Raw genomic sequence first — 25105 nt, 5'->3', positions numbered from 1 at the left:
GCTGGTCTCCTTCACCCCTCCCCATATCCTTCCAAACAGCTCCCTTATTATCATCAAGGACCCAGCTCGAATATCCCATCTGTTTTCTGCTACAACCTTAATGGACCTAGCATATGTGCATGAAAAAGGGCTGTTATTTAAATCTATACAGAACTCTAAATGCTCAACAATAAGAAAACTGACTTGATTTAAAAATGCGCCAGAGACCTGAACAGACACCTCACCAAAGAAGATATACAGATGGCAAGTAAGCATATTAAAAGACACTCCACATCATGTGTCATCAGAGAAATGCAAATTAAAAGAACCAAGAGCTACCATCAGTCACCTATTAGAATAGCTGAAATGGGGGACACTGACAACACCAAATGCCAACAAGGATGTGGAGCAACAGGAACTCTCATCCACTGCTGGTGGGAAATACAGACTGTTACAGCCACTTTGGGAGACGTTTTGGTGGTTTCTTACAAAACTAAACGTACTCCTACCGTACGAGCCAGCAATTGTGCTCCTTGGTATTTATCCAGAGGAGCTGAAAATTTACATCACCACAAAAGCCCACACAGAGATGTTTATAGAAGCTTTATTTATAGTTGCAAAACTTAGAAGTAACCAAGATGACCTTCAGAAGGTGAATGGATAAATAAACTGTGGTATATCCAGATAATGGAATATTATCCAGCACTAAAAAATAAGGAACTATTGGGGTGGAGGTACAGCTCAGTGGTAGAGCACATGCTTAACATGCACAATGTCCTGGGTTCAATCCCAGTATCTCCATTAAAAAAAAAGAATAATGTAGAAACCTTAAAATTTTTTTAAAAATGGGCTATCCAGACATGAAAAGACATGGAGGGAGGGAGAGGTGATGGGCAGAGCACAGAGGACTTTCAGGGCAGTGAAACTCCTCTGTGTGATCTCATTGAAGGTTATACCCGTCCTTAGACACCTGTCAAAACCACAGAATGTAAAACACCGGGAGTGAACCTTCATGTAATCTATGCACTTTGAGGGATAATGATCAATCAATTTAGGGTCACTGATTATAAACTGTACCCCATGGTTGTGGGCTGTTGACAGTGACGAGGTTGTATGTGTGTGGGAACAGGGACTCTAAGGGAACTCTGTACTTCCAGCTCAGTTTTGCTGTGAGCCTAAACTGCTCTAAAACATAGTTTATTAATTTTTAAAAAGCCGAGGTGACTTTTTCACATGCTGTGTCCCCTACTGTGTGAGGTACTATTGGAGCTAAAGATGAGTAAGGCCTGGACCCTGTCCCTACGGTGGGTGAGAAAATAAGATGTAAACTGGCAGGTAGCTCACCTGTCCCGGCACACTCTCAGTGTCGAATAAGAGGAGTGGATGGTGAGGATTCTGAGCTCCACCTCCTCCTGCCAGGTGAGCCCCTCTGAGTCTGTTTCATCTGGGAAAGGATAGCACCTAACCTTGGGAATCAGAGGTGATATGTGTGAGAAAAGCACTTGACCCCTGGAAGAAGCTCAGAAATGTTATCCCCAGCCCTGCATCCTTTTTCTCAAAAGTCAAAGAATGGAAACATCTTTATGGAGTCAAGAGATCAGAGAGGGCTCCATGGATGGGGGGAGGTTTGACCTGGGCCTAGATAGTGGGCAAATCTGAAAAGGAAGAGAGGAGGGGACAGGCTTTCCAGGAAGGGGTCATGGCATGAGCTAAGGCTTAGAAATGGGAAAACCCAAAGTGCTCCTGGGGGGCTCACAGGAGACTCCCAGACTGTGGACCCGGCAGCCAGGGGGAAAGGGGTGCCCTGTGGCTTCTCCCAGCTGTGAGCATGCAGGGGCCATGTTTCTGGGGAAATCCAGCGTGGTCCTGGCTGTGGTCCTTTGGGTCAGTGACAGTCCTCAGGAGCTCCCGTGGAGGACAAGTTGCAGAGCACAGCCCGTGGAAGTCCCAAGTGAAACAGAGCCTCCGTTTCCTCGTGTGTAAAGTGGGAGTGTTAATGCCCACCTCAAGGTTATGTGAGGATGAATAGTTGTCACCGCTTTTGAGGGTCTGATACGTGCCAGGTGTTGTGACAGGGACTGTCTGTGCATGGCCTCGAGTATCCCCGCAGCAGCCCTATGACGGAGACACTATTTTTATCCGCATTTCCCTGATAAGGAAACAAAGGCTCTTAAAGGCCTGAGTCAGAACAGCTTCTAGGGGCTGAGTCAGACCCAGAGCCCAGGTCTGCGTGACTCAGATGGTGAGGTTCAGTCATCACCTGGCGCTTCCGGGAGCCCCGTCAACACTCACGTCCCCATTCCCAGGTGCACCAGGCAAACCAGTGCAGGCTGTCCGCGGCAGCGGGACATGCGTCAGCCTGATCTCCCATCTCCAACACGTGTGGCCAGCAGGGCTGTGAAACCTGCCTGGGCTCGGAGCACCCAGGGCCACGCCCTCCCCCCTTGTTCGCTGCGAGGCTGCACGTGACTGCACCTCCGGCTGGATGCGGGGAGGCCGGTGTGCTGGGTGCAGGGCAGCCTCTCCCGTGTGGCGCTGTGCACCTATCAGACTGCCACCTAATGCTCAACACCACCAGGTAGAGTTACTCACAATCTTATCACTCCTTGGTCATGAGGTTCTTAAAATATCTTGAGAGGATGAATTAAAAATAGGAAGAGTGGTGGGAACCCAGCTCAGTAGAAGCGTCTTAAAGTGTTATTTTCCTCCCTTACGTTTAGGACATCTGGGGGCATTCAGAGAGGGCCCCATTCCAGTGGGGAAGTTGGGGGCCCCGGCTCTGGGACAATGTGTCTTGGTCCCTCCCTGCACTTTGCGCTCCCCTCTGGGGTGAGGAAGGCCAGCAGCACAGTGTGGCCAGGATCATGGTGACCTGGGAACTGGACTGGGGTTGAATACTTCCCAGCTCCTTCCTGGGTGGAGCACCTGGGAAGCCACCGACCCCAGCCTGTAAAGGAAAGTCATTATACCCATTGCTTAGATGGGACACACCCAGCGCCTTTCGTGTATTTGTCCACCTCACTCCCACCATAGCCCCTGATGGATTCCTGATCAGGGACCCCCCTCAAGAGGGAAGGAGGAAGAGGAGTGAAGAGGGTGGACCAGCCAGGCCTGGCTGGGGGGGAGCTGGAGGGCCAGGGACGGCACGTCTCAGGGTGTGGAGTAGAGTTGAGGGACGTCAGGAGGCAGTTGGTCTTAGCATCGCAGGAGGACACGAGGAGCAGCAGCAGCTCTGGGCATCGAGGCGGCGACAGGTTCCTCTGGGCTAAGTGTCAGGGAAGCTGTCTCCCTCGGTCCCTGTCAAACTAGAGCGAAACCTCTACACCCACCCCTGCAGCGCACCCTGTGACCCCCGGCCTCGCCCAGAAACCACCCCAGTTATGTGCCCTCCCTCCCCGCCTGCCGCAGGGCCCTCTAAACCTGCCCTCCTCTGAGCTTGGCCCCATCGCCATGAATCCACAGCTCCTGGTAGGATGAGAACCACATTTCAAGTACCGTGTTGGAGCCAACCTGGCCCTGCTCGGTCATTTCCCGCTTCATGACCCAAGACCAGTTCTTCAGCTCCTACTGTACTTCTGTAAACTTATAGGGTTGCTGGCAGAATATGTACCAGAAAGCAGCTTGAATGCCTGGCTGCCCGGTGTGTGGAGAGCATTCAGATCCAGCGAGGCATCACGATGCTGCTGCTGAGCTTGCAGAGATGACGATGTGGCTCCCTGGGGAAGGGAGGCCACCGAACCCAGCCTTCTGACTCCTCGGGGGGTACCTAGGCACAGAGAGAAAGGATTCCCATAGCTTTTGTGGGAACACTGATGGAACAGAAAGTGAACTGACTACAGTCCACACAGCCTTTTTTGCAAGGTTCCCTGCACCCAGCACACGCGGTGATCTCTCAAATCCCCTCTGGTGACAGCCCTCGGTGGATTTGAATCCCAGTTCTGTCCTTTGTTGCTCTGTGATCTTGGGGGCAGTTAGTCAATCTCTGAGTCTTACAAATTCCTCTGGGCTGGTGAGACCAGAATGGCCAGCAGTCAGCCAGCCAGGGTCACGCCCCCTCACCAGGGTGTTCCTCTCACAAAGTTTAGAGAGACTGGCATCTGGGGGAAATTTCTACATCCTTCAGGGAACAGGAGGTGTTGTTTTGTTAGCCAGTCCCAGGTGGGAGAGGATTTGCAATTCAACACTCTGCTCTTTGCCTGAGCCTTGTGACTTGGCTGGGCTCCTGGGTGTAAAGAGAAGCCGCCTGCTCCAGGCTCAGTGTCGCCGGCCCAGCCTCCCAGCTCCGGTGAGGGTGAAATTAACTGCTGTAGGACCCTGCTCTCCCAGCGCCAGGGAGGAGGCGGCCGGCATCCCTTGGCTGGCTATGGAGGAACAGGACCACGCCTGCGGCTCCACCTGGGAACCCCCACAGGACAAGAGCCGCCCGGATTCACCTTGGTCATGGGTAAGGGTCAGGCTGTGGCCACTTGCAAATCGCCACCCCAGCTGAGGTCCCTCAGGTCCTTGAGGATTTGTGCCTTCACACTTCTCCAAATAAGCGATGGGACCAGCTGCTCCCCGGGGGCTCCGGTTATGGAGGCTGCATTTATAGAAGAGGGTTTAGGACTTATTCAGGAAGTAAGGCTTTTTTCCTTGCCATGGGTGGAAAGTAACGGTGATTGCTTTAATCCTCGAGACGGGGAGCAGGGTTATTTGAGGGCGCCTGCTTGCCAGGCACAGTGCTGGGGATCCTTGCTCTTTTGTGTCTGCACGCGGGTGAGGAGGGGAGGCTCCGAATGTTGAAGTTACTGGATCAACACGGTCATTTGTCTCAGAGACTGTGATGTGTGTGCTGCAGCCTCCACTGGACTCCAGAACCAGTGGCTACACCGTCCTTTCTTTCTTAAGTCTCATCCTGGATGCCAGGGCTTTGTTCAATAGTAGTTATTTTCACTTCAAGCCTCAGAGCAAGAGTAGAAGGTGTTCAGATAATTCCAAGTAGAATTGGGTACCGAGGGTGGAGCCTGGGCTAGAATTCGAGGCTCACTCTTTCTTCCAAAGGCTGGGGTTCGGCTGCAGTGAAGATAATGTGTTAAACCCCACCCCAGATGGTGTCTGGGACACATCTGATGTTCCTCCTCTGGTCCTCAGCTGCAGAGGCTGGGCTGGCACTGGAGGGACCACGTGCCCCGGAAGCAGAGAGAGGGAGCATCCTTCGGGAAGAGGGTGAAGGATGTGGCACACACGGGGCAGACACAGCCTCCTGGCTGCTGGTTCCCCGAGGCACCTATCACCTATCACTTCAGTTACGTCCGCCCCCAGGCTCCTTTCCTCACAGGGGCAAGAGACCTTGCTGTTGTTTCTTGTTGGCGCTCAGGCTGAAATGCAGGTGGGGCTCAGGCTGAAATGCAGTGGAGGAGAGAGAAGGGGCGTCTGGATTCTGCTCCCGCCTCTGCCATCATTGGCCGCTAGGCACTTTGGATGGGTATTTCCTGAGTGGACAGATGCAGAAGAGGCTCATCAATGAGCCTCCGACTACAGGCTGAGGGCAGGAATGGGACCTCCCTCAGCAGTGCTGTGCCGATCAACGGTACCCCCACCCTGATTAAACAGATGGTTTTGTGGTTCATTGGGGATTAAGAGAGCTGTGTCTTGTTTCCACTCCTGGAATGTCTCTCTTAAACAGAGCAGCCCTGAGCTGACTGAGAAACGCTCCTCCTCTCCTGAGTAGGCAGCGCTGGGCACTCCTAAAGCTCTCCCACGTCCACTACAGGGACTGAATCTCCGCGGCCCTGGGATGCCCGTCTTATCCTCGTGGCATCTCTCTTGTACAGCCCAGGCGACACTGTCATTCCCGTGTGACAGCCGAGGAAACTGAGGCTTTGAAGTTGGGACTTGCCCACCATGGCTCGGGAGGCCGGTGGAGGATCTGGAGACAGGATGCCAGGCTAGCCCGTCTGTCACCCCAGGCACCCTGCTGATGCTGTCATCCGAGGAATCACTGGCAATATCTGTTTCCTGCATATATTTTTGGATTATTCATTATTTTTCCTGATTATAAAAGCGTGTTTATTATGGAAGACCTAGACTCTACAGCAAAGTGGAAATAAGATAGAAAAACGCCAATCATCCCACTGCTTGGGAGCCTGGGAACTTTGTAAACAGAGATCATGCTTTATTTCGCTGAAGGCTCATTATAATCAAGCCCCACAGAAAGAATTTCAAATCCTCTGGTCCCTTTTCATTTCAACCCTACACTGCCCTGTGTGCTTGATTCCAAAATCCTCAAAGGCCCCTCTGCTGTCCCACTGTGGCCTGGATACCCCACTGCATGGCGCCTGTGACTCTCCTCCCTGGGGGAGGCAGGGTCCCTGGCAGGAGAGGGGATGGGCAGTGGGGAGGGGGGTTACTGGGCTCTGGCGCCGCCACGCTGGCTCGTGCTGGGTGTCCACCCCCGGGCACAGAGTCTGAAGGGGCCCAGGAACTTGGGCATGACTCAGGCTTGTGCCCACGTCTGGAAGAATCTGATCTGCTGTGCTGAAGGGTGGCTGCAGGGCAGGGATTCCAGGAGCCTAATCAGGCTCCAGTGAGGGAGCTGGCCTCCTTCCGCTGCCGGGGGCTGAGTCTAGTCCTTGAAGAACAGAGGAGGGCCAGGTCCAGAGTCGGGCATCTGCAAAGCAGGACTGGAACACAAGGCAGGAAACTGAGGCAGACGCCCAGATGGACCGACTGCCATGCAGGAAAGCTGAGGAGGACGCTGCAAGGGAGCTGGCCACGCAGGACGGAAGAGGCAGGAACTGCAGCTGCCGTGGCTGGGAGCCCGGGCTGGGCCGGCTGCTTCTGGGAAGGGTAAAAGTGGCTCACCCATCGTGGGGGACTTTCACGCCTGGGGCTGGAAAAGGGCAGCTGGCACATCGTGAGCCCTTGGAGGCACCTGTTAAGTTGGCACCAGCTCCCTGCAGCATTGGCCACCACCATTCCCAGAGGCTGTGAGCTTGGTCCCCGGGCCCTGAGTGTGTGCAGAGCCCCATGGGGTGCAGAGATGGGTGAGACAGTGAGACTTGGTTCCTGCCTGCAGGAGGTCACGTCAGAATATGAGTGGGTGAGCCTGCACCCAGCCAGGTGCCACATTCACAGGACATAGATGAGGAGGAATTCCTACTGGCAAGGCCAGGGAGGGAGTCTCTGAGAAGCTGGCATTGGAGCCAGGCCTTGGAGAAGGGTAGGATTTCAATAAACAGAGCACATGGGGGCGGAAACTTCTAGGTCAAGGGTTCAACCTAAAAGAAGGCTGGGCTTTGAGAGTACAGGGCGTTCCCCAAAGCTAAGTCTGCAGGATTTGTTCCTCGGGCCATTTGGGATTTTATTTCTCCTTAGTTGGGCGGGCACGGTGACATTCATTTTGGTCACGCACTCAGCCTGTGAATTGAGAGCCAGCAGTCACGGGCCAAATATGTGGGACCCAATGTGAATCCGAGGGTGCGGGGCAGGGGCCGTGGGGCCTGGGCTCAAGACCTAGTTTTACCAGTTACAAGTTTTGATGAACTGGGGCCTTAGTTTTCGCATCTGTAAAATGGGGCGTAATAATATAATACTTATAGGTGCTTGGTAAATAGTAATTATTATTAATAATAGGACTAAAACTGAAAAAAAAAAGATAGCTTGTTACAGGTTGGACTGTAAACATCATAGTGAAGAGAAATTAAATCACTCACACTTGGACCTTTGGTCTTAGCACTGTAAGGAAGAAATGTACAAATATAGACCTCTGTGTCCCCCGATGTGGAGAATTCTGAGTGAGCCGTCCAGACATTTTCGCTCGGCATTCAAGGCCTCTCAAAAGCTGGCCTCACCTTCCTTCGCTTGGCTGTGTTCTCTTTCTTCAGAGGCACTGAGCTTGTCATGTTAGCTGGGTCTCCAGGGAGGTGACCATCAGGACCCCAGACTCATCCCGCCACCTCCAGCCCCTGTAGACTCATGCAGGGGCTGCAATTTGGGCCCCAACTGCCCAGAACAGATGTTTGCCACCTAAATTCCTTTGGCATTGCTGACCAGAGGACTGGACGGGAGCCAGACGACACCCGCCTAGATACTTTTCTTCAGGGACCCCTGGGGCCCGTACCCCTGACCATAGTCGGGGCATAGAAGGACAGCCTCAAGGAAAGGGTCCATTTTCCACAGAGCCACAGCTGACTTGAAATACCTGTTTGCTCACCTGGTCCAGGGAGGGCTCCCGAGAGGCTACTGCCTGGGGTCGGCCTGAAACCAACAGCCCTGTAGGTGTGTGGGTGGGGGAGGGGCAGAGAGAAAAACTAGGAAGCAACCGCCACAGGCCCTCCCTCTGTGGGAAGCAGAGCTTTTGGCCTTTTAGCTCCTCCTCTCAGCTTCGTGGGCCCATCCAACCATCCAGCACCACTCCCCCACCGCAAGCCCCCCCCAACCCGGGGAAGTCTGAGGGAGGCCTGGAGCTCCCCCTAGAGACAGCACTCTGCCACTACAAATAGGAAAACCACCACACCCTCGGAACATAACCGTGCTCCCAGTGGGACTTCTACTAGGGACAAAGAGTTAGATGAACACGGAGGCTCAATGGTGCAAGGTCAGTGATTACCCAGTCCTGCTTTCATTCCTCACCGTTACATTTGTTTGTGATTGAACTCCTTGCAGCAAACTGTTGTTGGAATACATTTTGCATCTTGCACAGAGGCAGATGCTCTTCCTTCTTTCTCAGCTAATCACCGTCCTACTCATCCTTTAAGGTGCAGTTCAAACACCACCATCTCTGTAAAATGTCACTTACTGTTTGAGGTTGGGGGCCCCCATCCTCGTGTTAAGTAACATCTTAATTTTCTTTGCTTCATGTTCTGTGGGTTTCGATCTCGTTTCCCTTTATGAAATTCACCGGGGCGGGGGGGAACAATACTTTTAAACATTGACTCTAGATAGCACCCTCCCTCGCTGCCTGTTCTAGTTCTTATTTACAGCCTCTTCTATCCCGTTGAGCTGTGAGCTCCCAAGGGCTGCAAGGGTGTCTCCGTCTTGATGTCACCCGCAGCACCCAACACAGCTGCTTTTGCCTGGGTCGGTCAGGGTTACACCTATCGTCTTGATGTAATTATTTGCAGCACCCCCTTTTGCTCTGGAATGGGACAGTCCCTCTACCTGGCACACACCTGTAAGGCTACGGAGCCATCCCCTCACCCACAGCTGGTTCCCAGAGGTCTTTTCTCGCTGACACTTAGAGATCCGAGTCATCTCCCCACCCCTCCAGTCAGGGCTAGAGCAGGGGTGCAGGACTTTGTATAGTAGCCATGTGTTCACGCAAAGATTAGAATCTAACATTAGTGCAAGAGGCAGAAATTGTGTGTGGTCAAATTCCCTGAGGATGCCAGTCCCTGCAGACTCCATTCCTTGGCATGTTAGCAGTAACACTAAGGGACTAGATGAAATAGATTCTCTGTTGGGGCTCAAGGCCCAGCTCTCCCGCTTGCTAGCTGATGATTGACCTTTTGTAGATTCATTTCCTTGTCTGCAAAAGGGATTTTGTGAGGACTCAATGAGTCAAAGCCATAAAGCACTTAGTATGCACGTAACGAGTGTTGGCTCTTATTAAATCCAACATAGGTTCGGTTTCCCACAGCCTTAGAGCGGATTTCCATTCCTTCTGTTAAGCCTCGCACGACTGGCCTTTTTGGCAGGTTGTGACCTCTCTCCTGGAACACTGTACTCGCATGATGTGAGATGTTCACCTCAAAGTTCCTCCTGGGAGGTGAGGCAGCGACGAAACAGCAGATCTACATCTGGTCTCCCCAGATCTCTCTGGGATTACTCTCCAGAAAACAGCAAAGGAAATTGCCATGCACGGCTGAAATTATTATTATTTTTAAATTTTTATTTTTTTTATTGAAGTGTAGTTCATTTACAATATTATTTTCAGGTGTACAGCAAAGTGATTCAGTTATACATATACATACATTTTTTTTTCAAATTCTTTTCCATTATAGCTTATTACAAGAAATAGAATATAGTTCCCTGTGCTATACAACAGGTCCTTCTTATTTATCTATTTTATATCTAGTAGTGTGTGTCTGTTAATCCCAAACTCCTAATTTATCCCTCCATTATTATTTTTATTCTCTCTCTCTGTATTTTTCCAAGAATATACATAACTGAACACATTTAAATTAAAAGTATGTATATAATGAGGGCTCCCCTCTTTGCCAACAATTTTTCTTTTTGCACATGTATATGTGCTATTGAGAAGCAAAATGCTGAGGTGCCCTAGACATGTAGACCCAGGGTCTCGAAACCAGGGCTGCAGGCAGAGCTTTCCAAATGACTAGGTGTCTGAACTTGGACAAGGTCACTTCTCCGAGAGACTCAGTTTCTCTGCCTGGTGCTAAGAGGCTCAGATGAGTTATGTGAGTCAAAGACTGTGGGGCTCCGGACAGTTGCAGGTATCCGCTCCGCCTGCTCGCGGCCCTGTGGGGCTACACACCGTCCCGAATGGAAAGGACAGCCAGCGAGCCAAGAGCTACGTGAGACGACATATACCCAGTAACATGCATCGTGTCCAATTTGGTGTCCTCCTGTTTTAAAATGCCAAATTACGCGGCAGAGAGCTGGGCGGGCTAGCTATGCTTCCAACGGTGAGGTCTGGGCCTGCGCACTGCTGGGTCCAGAGGTCGAAGCCCTTGGAGTGAGGCTGCTCAGAAAATCAGTTATGTTGGCCATGGGCCTGGAGCTGAACTTGAGGGCTGGGACAAGGGGGCTGAGAAGGAGGAAGGAGAAAACAAGAAGTCTGTACCAGCTCTCTATTTGGAGAGTCACGGGCGTGCACTTCCGCCTCTCGCCCCGCCTCTCGCCCCGCCTCTCGCCCCGCCTCTCGCCCCGCCTCTCGCCCCGCCTCTCGCCCCGCCTCTCGCCCCGCCTCTCGCCCCGCCTCTCGCCCCGCCTCTCTCGCCCCTGGGCTCTGTAGGGGAAAGAAGGCGGGGGTAGGGTGTACCCTGCACCTGAGCTACCCATCACTCCCCCTACCTCCACGAGGTTACTCTTGGCCTCTCTGCTCCTCGGGTTCTTCATCCTTCCAATGGGGGCTAATATATTGCCTTTGCCAGTTTATCGTCAGGGTAAGTGAGGCGACGTTTATAGGGTCTTATTTTGTTTTTCTCTTAGCAGCTGCATGAAAAATGTAGTCAAAGGAGCTGTGGAAAAAGTATAAATTCACTGAAAATTCAGCGTGAACTGTAAAGTTTGTGAACCACGTGGAGGTGTCACACTGGCTCTCAGTAATCCGAGGGGTGGCCTGGATCCGAGCCGGTTTCTAGAGCTGGGACCCCACCCTTTTCCAGCACCAAGAGTGATCTGGACATGAGCAGGTGCATCTGGGGAGCAAGGGCCAGCCAGGGGCACGTGGCCGTCTTGTCTTTTTTTTCAAGGAAGAACCCTCATGACGCAGAGCTTGAGCGCCGGGAGGTGTTGTGGATGAGCGGGTGATGGTGCCAAAGGTTTCACTGATGCACAGTGAAGAAACAGAACAGGACAGCGTTGTGTGGTGTAGGTGTTGATGTGACTTTTTCTTGGGAAAGATTGCTATTTATCCTGAGAGAATGCATTTTCCACTTATAAAAAAATTTTTTTATTTAGTTAGTTTTTGTATTAGTTTAGTTGGGGGGAGGCAATTAAGTTTTGCGGGTTTTTTTGTTTGTTTGTTTGTTTTGTTTTTAATGGAAGTACTGGGGATCGAACTCAGGACCTGGTGCATGCTAAGCATACACTCTACCACTGACCTATACCCTACCCCCTCACTTTACATTATGAGATGATTATTATAGTAGATGATACTTTCCTTCCTTCCTTCCTTGCTTCTTTTTTAAGATAAAAAATTGACAACTCTATGTCAGTCATAACCCATGTTCCCCAGAACAAAAATAATAACAGGTGACTGTCTTTTATGCATTTATTCATTCTAGTAATAAATATTCATTAGGCTTCTACCATTTGGCAGGTATCCTTCTGGGCACTGGAGATGAAGCAGCAGATAACAAGGACAAATAACCCTGCCCTCCTGGAATTTACATTCCTGGAGGAGAAAAGAATAAGCAAATAAAAAGTAAAACATGTGCCCGGTGGAGGGTGGGTGACGGAGAAAAATAAAGCCAGGGGAGGGTGAAGGGAGCACAAGGTGGGAGGATGATGTGGTTTTAAGTGGAGAGGACAGCGCAGGTCTCTCTGAGAAGGGGACGTTTGAGCAAAAACTCGAAGGAGGTGAGGGAGTGTGCGGGGGGCTCAGCAGGGTTCAGGCCCTGAAGTTGAAGGCTCTCAGCAAGTTTGAGAAACAGCAAGACAAAGAGTGTAGTTGGAGTTGAGACAAGAGGAAGAGTAGGAGTTCACGTCAGAGAGCAAGGCAGGGGTGGAGGCTGGCCGAACATCCTAGCCATTTGCTTTGACTCTGAGCGAGACAGGAAGTCATGGGGGCGTGTGGGGCAGTGCAGAAGCAGGGGGACCAGCTGGGAGTTGGTTGCAATAATCCTACCGGGAGATGAAGGTAGTTGGCACCAGGGTGGTTGCAATGAAGGAGCTGAGAAGCTTCTGGAGTTGGATAGTTGAGGCTGGAATCTGGAAAGAGGTCTAGACTAAAAATGCGACTTCAGTCCCTGAAATACTGGGTTTAGAACCCCAGATCTGGTGCAACCCCTCATTTGACAGATGGGGAGACTGAGCCCCCCAGAGAGCACTAGGTGTGTTTTGGAGGCATGTATATATGGAGTTAGGACTAAAGCTCTAGTTTGCTGACCTCTCATGCAGGAAATGCGTGTAAATTCCAATATCACTTGGAACTTCTCTTTGCATTTGGGTTTGGAGTACACTTGGCGCACACTGCCTTTTATTGTGGTTATTATTATGGTCCCTGGCACACAGCACGTGTTTGGCCTTTGTTGAAGGAACAGGTAAATGAACAAAGTGACAAAGGGAGCACACCCAGGTCTTTATCACTTGATGACGAGCTTTGGCCTGGTCTGGTCTTCACTGGGGCTCCCCGACCCCACTCCTGGCACTTACTGTCTGATCGTCCGCAGCACTGCCCAGTGTGCGTGGGATGTGCTCCAGGAGGGAGGAACCAGAATGTCGGTTGGCCCCAGAAGCAATTTAGAGATGGCTCTGTAGTTAGGCCCAAGAGGGAAACAGGAGACAAAGACCAGAATACCAGGATGGAAAAAGAATGGGGAAGGGGACGGCTGGTAGGAAAGGGTGGTGCCAGAGAATCCGGCCCGAGTGAGTTACTCTGGAATGCCTGAGGTTGGTGTGTATTGGCTGTGGGACAGAAGCTGGGCGGTGTGGTGTGTTCTGTGGGTGAGCTGGTTTAAAGGCACGGGATGGGCCACCTGTCGTGGTGAGCTGAGCGGATGCTCACCAGTAGGTCACACCCATCCCACGTGAGTGATCTCGAGGAAGCCTGTGCCTGAGGCTCCAGTGGGGTCGAACACTATCTCCTGTTCTTGTCTCCCCTGTGTGAGGAACCGTAAATACATTCCTCGCAGGGTGTGTGGTTGGAATGTGGTCTATGGTGACGAATTGATGCAAGTCCTTCTGTCGGACCAGAGCCCTGTGCCTCGTCTCCGCCCTCTGCCCTGGCTGCCCGGGGGCTGGGTTTAGCTGAGTGCCCAACTGCCGGATTATCCTGAGTCCGGATGGCAGGAATAGTTCTCTCCACTTCCTCCCCTCACCCTAATTCCTGCTCCATTTCATGGCTTTTGATCTATTTTTTGAACAGTTCAATTACTTGGCTCTTTTTTTTTTTCTAAGCTGCTTAAGATCCTTTTGGGACTGGTTAAAGGATCTAAGCAAATCACAATCAAAGTTGGGAATAAAAATACCTAATGTCCTCTTTACTGAGGCAGGATTGACAGGAAAGCAGGACATTATGGGAACGTGACGTTCCTGGTTTCGGTCTGTAGTCTGCGGGGAGGGGCTGAAGAATGTGACCTCTCCTGCATCAGGGACAGTAGAGGGGGACAGGGGACATGCTTCTGAACTTTTGAAGAATTGTCATCAGGTGAAGGGAAGGAGCTCTCGAGAGGAGAGTTGTGTTCAGTAGGAGAGGACCATAGTGAAGTTGCATGGTCTGGATGTCTGGGTTCTAGGCTCACAGTGTGGTGTTGAGCAGGTCTGCTGTCACTTTGGAGGGGTGACCGCTCCCCTCTAGGGCTGTCTGCAGACCACATGAGGCTCTGTCTGTGCAGCCACAGGTGTGGAAGTGCCCACTCTACATGGCTAAGCTAAGTTCACTATTACTCTTGGCGGATGTGACACTCGAGACGAGCCTTATCAGGCGCCTTTGCAACATGAGGGTACGGCGGGGCTGCTGGGTAGGGTCTCTAGGTGGCGGTCCCCATTGGAGTGCTGGCTCAGGGGCACCTGGGGACAGAAATCCAACCTGCGCTCCGCTCACCAAGCCTACTGGACTCTGGGACTGAGGGTGGCTGGGACAGTGGGGAAGAAGGGGCACATTTTTGAAATCTGTTCATCCAGAGGGGTCCAGCTGTGGTCCAGGGAGTTGCATCTGATCGCAGTTTTCAGCACCTGCATTTTCCAATGCAGAACCCTTGCTATCAGTGGAAACATCTGCAGACCCCTCCCTATAGATGAAGTCAAAGTGGGACAACGTTCGACATGCAAAGATGGCGAGTTCGGTGCCCTCCCTTCTCAAGCTCCCACATCCACCACCTCCTCACCAACCCCTGCCATCTCTCTCTCCTAAGTCACCCCAGGGCTCCAAGCCGCATAGTTTGGGCCCCGTGGAGGAGGTAACCTCCTGTGGGCCATCCAGGTTGACCACTCTGGAACCACAGTCTGGAATTCTTTTTAAAGCAAAACAGGCTAATAGTCTCCAGACTTGGGATTGGTGGGATGAGCCTTTCTGTGTGGCCATGGCTGGAGGACCCTTTTTCCATGCCCTGTTACATCCATCAGGCTCTTCTTGCCCCTGGTTTACTCCATAAAAGTGCAGCCCTTCCCAGAGAGGATCTGTTGTCATTCCAGCCCTGGTGTCCTGGCCCAGAAGTGCCCTCTAGAGGACGCTGTCACACTAGGACCCAGGATAGGGCACACCTGGGCAGCGCCCACGCCTCTCTGCTTCATGCAAGGGCGGAGGGCAAATGAAAAATGAGTTAATATGTCAAACATTTCAGCCAGTGATTAGAGTTAGGTGGAAATTCTTGAGTAGATTATTTTTATTCAGGGTGATTTGAACTTCAAAGCAATTCAAAATAAAGGAAATAGGGACTTGACTCATTGGTGTCCTCCCCTGATGTGACCTGGGCAGAAGCTGAGTTTATTAATAGCCATTTGATAGACACTTTGCCACGCAGTTAAAGGTGGAGCAAGATGGGATCAAGTTCCTGGGTTTTATCCAGTTAGAAATGCCCAGCGGGTGAGAGGTCACCAGATGGAAAGAGAAAGGACAGAAAGTCTGACATGCTGAACATTCAGCAGCCACTCAGTTGATACACAGAGGAGCTTAGAGCGATTACTTAACTGGCCTGAGGTCTCATAACTAGCAGTGAAACCCTAATTCCAGTGCAGGCCTCCTGCTTCTAAAGGTCTGCTCTCTCCCCTGGCAGTGCTGCCTTTGTGCTTTTCTCTGGAAGCATCTGCAGGAGTGAGCTCTCACTTTCATGGGAGCCAGCCTCCCAGCGGCACGTCTCTGCTTGGCCCTGATGCTTGGGGTTAGAGATCTGGTTCTCCAGCAGGGATTATTTTACTTGAGTGATGATCATTTTCCAGCTGACCCTGGTGCTCGGTACCTCTTCCTGGGGTCATGTAGGGATGGGGGTGGGGGGAGCAGAAGAGACACTGTTCTCCATGGGTCCCGCCCTTGGGAAAGTCTTTGGATGAAAGAACACTTAATGCTCTATGGGTTTCGCGAATGTTGGCTGGGAAGGGGCCTTGGTGGCTGGTTATCTGATCTAGTCTCCACTCACAGCTGGCCTCGTGGTGTCCTGTAGACGCTCTCAGTCCTGGACATCAGACTCACTTACACAGCTTCCAGATAATACAGAATCAGAGTCTGTGGGCTTGGGCCCCACGCATCTCTGTTTCCTTAGAAGCTTCACTGGTGGTCTGTGCTCAGGGATGAAAGCACAATTCTAGTCATGCTGGGCTCTCAAGTTTTCCCCAAAGCCACGCCCGCTCCCACGCCCTTGCCCCCCTATTCACGAAGCTCCGTCCCCACCTCTTTGTCCAGCAAGCTCCAGCTTGCTCTTCAAGGCCCAGTTCCTGGGCCACTTTCCTAGCGAGCTGTCTCGTCTGCCCTTGGAGAGCACATGAACTCCGCCTGCCTCTGGCGCCCGCTGTCCTCGGTACCATCAGTCTAGCGCTTCCTTCATTGCATTGATTTGTTCTGCAGCCTTGTTCCCCTGCTGGATGGTGAACTTCTTGAGGACAGAATCTGTGCCCTGTGCGTCTTTGGTTCCCTAGCGCCTGACAGGATCTGGGAGAGAGAAGCAGCTCCGGGAACGAACGTGGGAGGTAGAACAGCTCCAACTGCAGCCTGGGAAACAAAATTCACTTTTTTCTGATGTCAGCTCTGATCCTAGCTGGACCCGCTGGTGCCACCCAGAATTAGTCTTGTATGTATATTTAATAAAATATATATTTTTAACCCTTGAACAGGACAGGTTTGAACTCTGTGGGTCCGCTTAATCCAAACATTTTTTTCACTGAGTACATACTCCAGTACCACACCGTCCTCGAAGGGTGACTCTGTGGATGCAGAACCACTGATGCGCAAAGCCAGCGACAAAGTTATATGTGGATTTTTGACTGCAGGGCAGTCGGTGCCCCTAACCCCTTGAACCTCTTGTTCAAGGCTCAGCTGTATTAATAAAATAAATAAATTTAATAAAGATAAATAAAAGTATATTTATCAAAATATTAAATATATACATTATTTAATTATGAATGTATTTAATGTATTTACATATTAAATATATAGATTTAAGTATAATAAATATATACACATATGATATATAATATTTATAGATATTATGTATAATATTTTATGTATTACTTTTATATGTAATATATATTTTTAAACTGTGTCCTTCCAGGATATTCAGGCAGCATTCATGACCTTACCACTTCTTTTCTTCTCCAGACTAAATATGCTCAGCTCCTTCCTCCAGCTCTTTGCTGTGAGGCAGGACTTCTAGCTCTGCTGACATCTGCTTATATTCTTCGGGAAGGCTCTAGTTGTTCAGTGTCCTTCTGGAAGTTTTATCTGGCCAGCACGGGGCAGAGTGGCGCCTGGCCTCCTTGTTCTAGGTCTCGTGGATCTCTTACTAGTTTCTAAGACCGGAGCACTCAGCGTTAACTGCTGACGGCTAAGCCAACTAGTAGTCCCCACACTTGACTTTTTGAGTCTTAGTGTATCTGTCTTGCATGTCATTTCACTGGATTTAGGCCTGACAGAGCCCTTTGGGGCTTTAATTCTGTTATCCAATGTACTGATTTTGTTGCATCTGAAAATCTGACTTGCTTTGCGTTCCTTTCCTGGCTTCTATTGGATTGACAATTGAAAAAGTATTTTTTTCCATCTGATTTTCTATTTTTCTTTAGCAGATTCCATGACTCGAGGTTGAATTCCCATTCTTTTAGTGGTTCTCCTTAATTTCTAGACATACCCACTGAACTGTTGTCTAAGGCAATGTAAAATTATTTGTAATTTCTATACTCCTGCCAGTCATCACTCGGACGTTAGCTCAGTTGAGGCTGATGGCTGTTTTCCCTTTGTACTTAAAGAAAACTAGTCTTACACTATGTGTGTAGAATTATTTTTATTTGCCCTTCTTAATGCTCAGGGTCTACTCTCACCACTCATGATTTACATCAGTTTTGGAAAATTTTCAGACAACTCTTCAAAAGCTTCTTCTCTGGGATTTCCTTAATTCTCTTTTCTGGAACAGTTATTAGACATAAAATCTAGCTTCTCAGGCATCCTCCAGGTCTCCTACCTGCTCTTCTATGTCTTTCTTCATCGCTTTGACTTGCTGTGCTGGTTGAACTCTTCCGTACTACATTCCAGTTCGTTCATTCTCTCTTCTATTGCATCTTGTTAGATTTTATCCACTCTCTTGAGTTTATCTTTGTTTTAGTTTCAGTGACTATATATTTCATTTCCAAAGCTTCTAATTGGTTCTTTTCCCCAGTTGCTAGCTGTTGTTTAAATTTTGTATCTTTCTGTTTCATAATTTCTCTTTTTAGTGGAAGTTATTCCTTAATCTATATTTTTAAACATCTTAATTATTTCTTTAGAATAATTGCCAGGCTGTCCAGTGAAATGACGAAGTGAATTCATATTCCAAATGTTTATTTCTCTTGCCATCTTTATTAGCGTTGCATGTCTTCATAAGTGTAAGAACTTTGGAGATCATTTTGAACAAACGTGTGTTGTTGTTTTTTCTTTACTCTAATACACATTCCCCTTCCCCCTCCAGTCCTTTGTTCTCCAACATTAAGGCTGAAAGATTTAAGAGACGCACCCAAGTCTAGTTGCCTCCCCAGGTCCCTGGAGCACAGTCCAGAGCGAGGCCTTAAAAGGTCAACCACAGAGCTCCTTTCTTGTAGAGATACTGGGGACTTTTTGACACAGACTTGAGTGAGACAGCACCTCAGTGTGATTTCTGTTTGAAAGGTTGTGTCATTGTTCCCTCACCTAGCCTTGTCCCCAAGCAGTAGGGCTGGAGAAAGTTTTGAGTCTCTTTTGGCCAGCAATGGAAACCCCTTCTCAAGACAGGCTTCAGTGTGGAGCCTGGCTCCTGGGCCCCACCTCACCTGCCCGCAGGTGCTGGTCACACCCTCTGCTTCTAGACCAGAGCCTCTTAGACCATGGCTTTACGTGTCTGATCTATCTCTGGTTCATGAAACATTTCCCTCGTTTGTGAGCCTCACTATGGCATTTTGTTTTGTCCTTTAATATACTGAGTTTGGATTAGAGGGGGCCATTCAAAATACAAATGCATTACAGCATCTTGACCCTAAGTCACACAGGGGCTTTCTACCCCAAGTCGATATTAACAAAATGCTTAAGGAGGAGAGAATAAGAACAGAGCCAGAGGCATGAGATTTGAGGCCTCGTCTAAGCGGATTTTCTTGTCCTTCAGGAATGTTAGTTGAACCAGCTGTACTTACTACAACATTACCCAGCCCAAGTCATGCAACACATCTTTTAGGGCATGCTGAAAGATTTTATCGGATGCCTTGTTCAGACCTGTAATACCCTGCGTGTGTGTGTGTGTGTGTGTGTGTGTGTGTGTATGACATGCCCCTGCTCTGCCACCCTAACTATTCTATGAAAAAAAAAAAAAAGCATTTTCTTTGCCAGGCTTGTTCCCTGTGAATTCTGGTGGCTGCCACTTTCTTACAGGCCATCCACGTCCCTGGCTCACACTAAGGATGACTCACTTGGAGGCGTGCAGGGTGAAGTCAACAAGGGCAATATGTCTTAAACGGGAGCATTGCCTCACTGTATCCTAAATAAACACTGGCAGATTCAGAGCAAAAAGTCATCACCTATTACCCCAGGATTTTGAATGTTTCTACTTCCTGTGAAAATGCCACCAGAAAGGTGGGTCCCACTTCCTTCTCTTTGCTTTGGCTCTGGCTGTGTGACTCCAGTGAGTCCCCTTGCACTTGAGTGGCCTCATCTGTAAAATGGGTTGCCGTGAAGGGCGAGTGATGTGATACAGTGCTTCCCAAATACCTGAATGACCTGGGAGCTTCACAAAGTTCCTGGGTTCTCCCGCTAGAGATTTTGATTCAATAGGTTAGAGTGAGGCCTGCAATAGAGAACATTCGTGAATTCTTCAGTTCTGTTGAGCGAGCGGATGTAGATCCCGAGTCATAGTGTTGTGAACTACTTAGCAGTCAGTGCTCTGCAGAGGCCCCGCCTCCCTTCCTTCTCGCACGTTTCCACCTCTCCTTTCCTCTGAGGCACACGGTGCTCTGGTGTTCCCCACTTTGTGTCCCAGAAGAAAACCGCAGGAGGAAACTCATTTAAATCACTCCTCTCCAGATGTTTTCTTTTGATAAAAATAGAAAAGAAGGGCAAAACTTAGTTCAAAGTTTTTATTTAAATTTTACTGCCATTTACTAGGTCTGTCTTCTGTACCCTTTGCTAAACCCCAGGAAACAGAGATAAGCAGGGTCCTGGCTCTCTGATCTTGGGATTGTAATGCAGCCTGAGAAATTTAAGGCATCAAGACCAGCTAACGTGGTGGGGGCCTCTTCTTTGGGATCAGGGGCCTGTCTTCCTTGTACACGTCAAATCACACCGCAGAGGCTTTCTTCGGCTTGTGCCCAGTTGTGAATGGAACGAAGCTTTGTGGTTGTTGTGACAGACAAGATGGATCCAGCAGGTGGAGCTGGAGAGTCAGAGAAATTGAAAAGGCAGAGTGGATTGTCAGGGTCTCCGGAAGGTCAGGTGGGGCAAAGTCTGTGCCCCGGAGGCCCTGATGAACATGTTAAAAAAAAAGAAAAAGAAAAAGACTATGAAATTCCAGATCCCATCCCTATGGAGGCAAATTGTGGGCATCAGCAAGTTGCCCATGTGACTCTGATGTGAAGCCCACTTTGGGAAGCACTGATCTAGAGAATCTAGAATGATCTAAGTGTGATTCAGGCACTGCTGAATGGTCTGGTCAGCAGTCTGAGCTGGTCTGAGTCTAGAGCCCTGGGCTGGTCCTCAGACCAGCAGCAGAAGCATCCCCTGGGCGCTAATCAGAAGTGCAGACTCTCAGACCGACCCCAGGCCTGCCGGATCCAAATCTGCATTCTTAACAAGCGCCCTCTGGCCCACTCACAGGCGTGTCAAAGTGCGGGAGATCACCAAGAATGTTGCTTCTTGTTTACCTGGGAACCCACCCCTGGAACGGAGCTCCCCGAGGCCGGGTTTGTGTTTTGTGCTTGGTACCTCTCTGAGCATCAGTTTCCTCTTCTTTGCTGTGTCTCCTTCTCAAGGTTGTTAAGGGAACCAAAGAGTCTTCCCATATTAGATTGTGAATTCTTTGAGGCAAGGGCCATCTATTTTAAAAATTCTGCGCGCCCAATGCCTAGAGTTGAATGAACTTGTCATTTTGGCACAGAGAATTATAGAATCCTCGAAACAGAAGAGACTCTGTGGGTTGTATAGAACCAGCAACTCCATGATCGGATGAGGTTATAGTGAGGTTCACAGACGTTTCTAGGGTCAGACGCTCCGTTATTGTCCCACGAGCTTCCTGCGAGAGCACCGGGTGACAGCTCCTGTTCTCCATGAAGCCTTTCTCCTTCCCTTGGCTCCTCAGAGCTGAGCTCAGCTCCCTGTCCTTGTGAGGGTCCCCCAACCCCTTTGTCCACAGCCGTCTTGATGCCTCTGAACTTCTGTGCCACTGAGCGTCCGTATCACTCGTCTGCCCGTGAATCCTGGACTGGCTTCCTTGTGTGTTCTGTCCTTGTTGTGTGTTGTGCTGGAGGAAGTCGCTGTGTTGTCTCACTGTACGTACCAACCCCTTGGAGGACAGGACCAGGGTCCTTCGTGCACCCCCCACCCCCCACCCACTTCCCAGCCCAACACCTAGCACGGGACTGGCCGCATAATAGTCATGGCTAACTTTTTGCGTATCTGTTAATTTTTTTAAAATATGAACACTTTCATACATACAACAGTTATAGAGAATAATATTGTGAACATCTGCATTGTGAACTACTACTTTGGAAAAAAAAGGTGATTATAGTTGAAGTGCTCCGTGTACTGCTCTCCAGTCATTTCCTCAGCATCTGTGAATCTCCATGACGACCCATCGTCTGTGACGCCACACGGTTTATTTGCTCCGTGTTGCTGCCCATCAAATAAGGATCTTAAAACCAAGGCCCAAAGCAGTCATGAGGCTATAATTCATTCAATTCCATCACTCAAGAATATTTATCGAGAGCCCCTTGGAGGCCAAGAACTGTGCTAGAAACTTGGGACACAGCTGTGGACAAATCTGACCGAAAGAAAACAAAACAAATTAAAAATAAAGCCTTGCTCTCACGGAGTTCACATCTGGACCATCCGTAAATGATAAGTGAAATAAATATGTAAATTATCTAATGTGTTGGAGGTCAAAAATGCAATGGGGAAAAATGAATCAGTACCAGGGTCAGAAATTCTGGAGTGGGAGGGCAGAACTATGGTCAGATAACATCTGAGCAAAGACTTGACTGAGTTGAGGGAGTTGGTCATCTGATTTGAGAGGAAAGATGCTCCTGGTAGAGAGACCCTAAGGTGGAGCAAGGACCCTAAGGTGGAGCATTTGGGGACCAAGTGGACCAGGTCCCTAAGTCATGTACACAGGCTCAGGCTGGCTGCTGGCTTTCTGGACAAAGCACGGAGAGGCAGGAGCAAATCCAGCTTCATCCACCACTCCGCCAGCCCTGCGTGGCCTGCGGGTGCGTCCTCCTGCCCCACATCAGGCTGCAGGCCACCGGGGGCTGCTGCTCTGAGCTTTGACACCCTTGTACCCCTTCCCATCCTCTGTGGATTCTTTTCCCCTTTCAGCCTTGAGAATCCCTGTCCACTTGCACAGCTGAGCTCAGCTGTCGCTCCCCTGTGGCCCTCCCTCTACACCTGCTACATCGTGCTCTCTTTCACATGGCTCTCCAGATCAGCAGGCATCCGTGGCGTGGGCCTGGGACCTCTTCAGAACTGCGCCCCCACCCCCAACCTTGTCTCTGGATCCCCAGCCTTTTGCCCAGAAAAGGGTATTTGTTCCTAAGAGCTGAGCCGTGTCCCGTGAGAACAGTCTGAGTAGTCCCCTAGCTCAAGTCCTAAGAAGGATGCACCTGTGGAGTTCTGGCTTGTTCTCTCTTTGTTTTCAAGTGAAGCCGTCATCATACAGGCAGCCCGCAAACCCGAGGCCCCGTGTGTGCCCCCAGGCCAGCCTGCGGCACATTCCAAAAGCCTAGCCCAGCTCATGTGTTTGTGGCAGCCCTGAGCTCTGACTGCCTTCCAGGCTGGAGCAGCGGCTCCTGGGGGCTGGTGGCCAGTGCTGGGGTCTGGGGGATGGGGTGCAGGAAGGAGCACCCCTCAGCCCCTCTGCCCACACCAGGTTTTGACTCCTGCCTCTCCCTGTTTTAGCCTGAAAGTCTTTGCATCACAACTTAGGAATTCAGCCCGCCTCCCCAGGTTTGCTGAGCCTTGGCGACCTACTTGTTCCTTTCTTACCTGTCGTTGGTAGTGACGAGGCTTAGCCCGGGATCAAGGAGAGGCCACCATCATGGGTGAGCTGAATGGAGGAGCTCTTGGTTGGCCATCTTGTGACTGAACACCTGACTCACGCCTAGTCAGCCTGTTGGCTGTGGGCACCTGGCTCCCAGGTCCCTGCTCTGTCCCACCGCAATGACAGCTCCCTCCTCCCACCTCCCCAGGCCGGGAGCCAGCCCCACCCCCAGTCAGGAGCAACCCCCTGAGAAGGAGAGGGCAGGCCCTGCTTGTCATGCTTCCCTCAAATGTGGGTGACGTCCCAACCTGGACGTACCCGGCTTTGCGTGCAGTCATGGCCAGGCTGTAGGTGGCGGGGGTGGTCAGAGAGCACCACTGTGTCCAGCACAAACTGCGTTGTGATTTTCTCCAGAGCAACAGACAGCCTTTCCCTCCAGTGCCCCTCCCCGCAGGTCCCAGTTCCACAGGGATGTGGGTGTCTGTCATCTGGGTCAGCTCAGCTCGTGGTGCTCCGGGGCAAGCCCGGAGAGTGGGGCACATGTGTGCTGAGTCTTCCGCTGCCCTCTCTCCAGCCTGGCAGGGGACCAGCTACACCGCAGCTGTCTCAGGAGACCAGGTGTTTTCGTAGAAGGAACTGGACGTACACAGGATCAGGAGGCTCTCTCTGAGTTCTTGATGTGAAAGTCCTCCCCAGAATCCGAGCTGCCGTGACTGACTCCCTCCTCACCCGCCTCTTCTGAGAAATGCTAGAACAGTGTCATGTGGACCTAGTGTCTTCAGAGGCAGCAATTTCTTCATCTTCGTGGTTGTTGTTTCTACATAGAAACCCATCCCCTTTTGAGCTAATGAATTGGGGCTTGATTTCTTTTTTTTTTTAAATGTGCCTTCTCATCTCTCCAGCATTTCCACCCTCCCATCATAAACTCTTTCCTCAGAGCAACTGAATTTGCTGAGTGTATTAAATCTGTGGATGCTGTAGGTAAAAAGTTTGTTCTGTTTGTTCTCCCCCCAAACTTAAAAGATGAGCTGATTAGTCCAGACCAATGTTGAATTGGTAGATGGTATAGAAAAGCTGTTTTTAAAAACAGATGTAATTGACATGTAACATTTTATTAGTTTCAGCATAATGATTCTATATATAGCTATATCATGGTTAACATCCATCACCATACAGAGTTGCACTTTTTTCTTCTCTTGTGATGAGAACTTTTAAGATCTACTCTCTTAGTGATTTTCAAATATACAACACAGTATTGCTAACTATGGTCACCACGCGGGATGTTACATCCTCAGGACCTGTTTCATAACTGGAAGTTTGTCCCTTCGGACCCCCTTCACCCATTTCGCCAACTCCACCCCCTGCCTCTGGCAACCACCGATCTAAAACAAAGCAAAACGGAACTCACAGATACAGAGAACAGGCTGGTGGTTGCCAGCACCTACTTTTTAAAAGCTGGGCTTGTAAATTGCATGCAAATGTGAGAACATGGGCTGCATACGTTTCTCCCGGGGTTCTGAAGTGCACGGTGCCCTTCAGGAGGTTGTTGCTGGCTCTTCTTTTTAAACAGAGTGAACCTGGTTTATTAGGAGCCTTCTCGTTTGGAATCTGTGATATTTCAGACACGAGGCTTTGCCCATTTTGTGAACAGAGCTTTGTCCTGAAACTTAAGAGCATAAATGCAATATACGAGCTGCCACTTTTGGGTTGTCAGTTACAGGTCTGAGGCCGTTGCTCAGGCCCATCAGCCGAGTTCAGGTTTTTGCACTTCGGGCCTCCTTTAAAGCACTCTCCTCAAAAAGTGGCCCTCAGGCATTTTAGAACCCTCCTTTATATGCAAAATACTGTGTTATTTGTATCTCTTTTAAAAAGATATATCCACATCAAAACCTTTCTAGGGGGCACTT

The 25105-nt window shown here is 50.1% G+C and overlaps 1 long non-coding RNA gene across 1 annotated transcript; it reads left to right on the top strand.

Annotated features, from left to right (window-relative positions):
• Positions 1-8308: 8308 nt before the first annotated feature.
• On the top strand, positions 8309-12080 carry LOC140685925 (uncharacterized). The gene is made up of 3 exons (XR_012059389.1): positions 8309-8557; positions 11134-11514; positions 11966-12080. It is a non-coding gene; the product is annotated as an uncharacterized lncRNA (long non-coding RNA).
• Positions 12081-25105: the final 13025 nt, after the last annotated feature.

This window comes from Vicugna pacos, chromosome 15 (assembly GCF_048564905.1).
Source record: "Vicugna pacos chromosome 15, VicPac4, whole genome shotgun sequence".
Taxonomy (NCBI): Eukaryota; Metazoa; Chordata; class Mammalia; order Artiodactyla; family Camelidae; genus Vicugna; species Vicugna pacos.
The sequence above is the reverse complement of the archived record's forward strand: the minus strand, read 5'-3'. Positions and strand labels throughout refer to the sequence as shown.